Genomic DNA, 3,193 nt, shown 5'->3' on the forward strand with positions numbered 1-3,193 from the left:
TAATATTAACTTTTTATGTCTATTTTACTTATTTTTTTTATCAAATTTATTAACTTCTTAATACTTAAGTGATTTATAATTAGAGGTGATGTAGTAAATTATGGTTGAAGCTCTTATAAATGTCTATTTTACTTATTTATTTTATTAATTATTATTAATTTTCTAATACGTAAATGACATATAATAATTAAGGGTGATATAGTAAAATTACGGAGTAAACAATAATCGACAAGCATGTCGATCACCGAAATAAAAAAGTTGTTAAAAGATTAAAATTTAATTTTCTCGTTTATGTATTTTATGCTTCATTTAATTGTACCTAATAAAATTGATATTTTAATCACTCAGAATTACACCGTAACTATGTATTTAATTTTTTGTTTGAATCTAATTATTTAGATCTCAATAGGTGTACTACTTTCATACCTTTTTTTGACACAGATATTACTATTGCAAAGTACTTTATCCGATCATTTTTAATTTTTAATTTTTAATATTATTTATTTATTTTATCCTTGTTATTCAATATTATTTATAATGTAATACTTAAATGACTTATAATGACTATTTAAAATTCATACAATAAAATTACTATAAAAGTTACTTGTGAAATTTTTTTAAGTGAACCCCGTATAAGTCGTCAAGTTAATTTAAAACATCAATGGTTAACTAATTAGAAGCGATATAATAAAATTAATATAAAAAGTATTTGTCAGAAAAAAATTAAGTGGACTCCATATAAGTCGTTCAGTTAATTTAAAACATCAAGTGTTAACTTATAATTTTGTGTCTATTTTATCTTTTTTTAATGAAATATTATCAATTTTCTAATGCTTAGATGATCTATAATAATTAATTAGGTGTGATATAGTAAAATCACGATTGAAGTAGCTGAAGCAGGCATGTCATAAATATCTATTGTATTTTTTTAACTAAATATTATTAATTTTCTAATACGTAAATGACTTATAACAATTAATTAGGAATGATATAGTAGAATCACCGTTGAAGCATACATGTCATAAATATTTATTTTACTTTTTTATTATATATTATTAATTTTCTAATACATAAATGACTTATATAATTAATTTGGATGATATAGTAAAATCACAATTGAAGCAGCTGAAGCAGATATGTCATAAATATCTATTTTACTTTTCTTAATTAAATAGTGTTAATTTTCTAATACGTAAATGACTTATAATAATTAATTATCTAATACTTCAATGACTTATAATAACTCTCTAGCAGTGATATAATAAAATTAATATAAAAGTTACTTGTGAATTTTTTTTTAAAGTGGACCCCATATAAGTCGTCAAGTTAATTTAAAACATCAATGACTAACTAATTAGAAGCGATATAATAAAATTACTATAAAAAGTACTTGTGATTTTTTTTAAAGTGGACTACATATAAATCGTTAAATTAATTTAAAACATCAAGAGTTAACTTAGAATTTTGTGTCTATTTTACCTTTTTTATGAAATATTATTAATTTTTTAATACTTAGATGATCTATAATAATTAATTAGGGGTGATATAATAAAATAACGATTGAAGAAATTGAAGCAGACATGTCATGAATGTTTATTATATTTTTTAATTAAATATTATTAATTTTTTAATATGTAAATGACTTGTAATAATTAATTAGGAATGATATAGTAAAATCACGGTTGAAGCAGCTGAAGCAAGCATGTCATAAATATCTATTTACCAACATGGGTTGTGGTGCAGTGGATGGGGCTGCTCCACCCTTAACCAGAGGTCGAGGGTTCAACCCTGGGTATGGAGAAAACGCTGTTGGGAGCACTGCCACCTTAATGGACCCTGCAACGCGCAATCCAGATTAGTCGGGGCTCCAATGCGGGCACCGAACACCGGATGAAAAATAAAATATCTATTACTTTTTTTAATTATGTATTATTAATTTTCTAATACGTAAACAACTTATAATAATTAATTAAGGATGATATAGTAAAATCGCGGTTGAAAGTTGAAACAGTTGAAGCAGACACGTCATAACTATGTACTTTACTTTTTAAATTAAATATTATTAATTTTCTAATACGAAAATGACTTATAATAATCAATTAAGGATGATATAGTAAAATCACCGTTGAAGCTGCTGAAGCAGGCATGTCGTCAATAAACTACCTGCTTCAGCATCTTAGCTACTGAGTACATCTTGATAGCTTGTGCTGACAAGACCAACACCTACACTACTTCAATGATCAGTGTCAGTTGGAAACCCCCCTTGCAAGGGGCACCCTTAAGCTGAACATAGATGGCTCTGCCAACGAAAATTCAGGCAAGGGAGGGGTTGGAGGTGTTTTCAAAAGCCATGAAAGGAACTGGGTGTTAGGTTATTGCATTCATCTACCCTTAACCATCCCCACAATGGCTGAAATGTTGGCCCTAAAACATGGCCTAACCATAGCTAAAGCCAACAGTTTTCAGCACATCAACATAAAAACTGATTCTATTGCATTAATTCTTATGCTTGAAAAAGATCACCCATCCTACCATAACATTTTGAGTGAGTGCAGGTTACTAATGAGGGAACTGCATATACCAACCACAACAAAGATCTACAGAGAGCAGAATGTAGTGGCGTTCGCGTTCGCGAAAGAGGGAGCTAGGCTCATGCAGCTGGAACCTAAACACTATCAGCAAATGCCACATTTTGTAGCTCCTCATGTTCAAGCAGATAGAGAGGACGTATGTTTTAACCGTAGAATCAAAAACTCATCTATTCTCCTACAGGGCAGGGATGTGACCCCGAACAATATTTTTGAGGCTCCCACAACAGCTGGAGGCACTAACTGCATGTTACGTTAATTTCTAATGCATATCTGCTCTTTTTAACCAAAGGAAAAAGTAGATAGTAGATATCTAAGCAAAAACACTGTATACGGATGGGGGTGGATGGTGGGAAATAGGGGTATTCATTGAAAATAAAATCAAACCGAAAGAAAAAACCTACACTGTTCCTAATTTAATTTTCGTCTTTAAATTAAAAAAATGATAAACTCTGATTTAGTTTTAATTTTAAGTCAAAATAATAATAATAATAACCGATCTATTATTACATAAATATATGTATATTTTTATATGAACACTTTTAAGAATTTTACCATAGATGTTATTAATATTTTCCCTCTTGGTTTATAGTCTAGTTCTTTAA

This window comes from Capsicum annuum, chromosome 1 (genome assembly GCF_002878395.1).
Source record: "Capsicum annuum cultivar UCD-10X-F1 chromosome 1, UCD10Xv1.1, whole genome shotgun sequence".
NCBI lineage: Eukaryota > Viridiplantae > Streptophyta > Magnoliopsida > Solanales > Solanaceae > Capsicum > Capsicum annuum.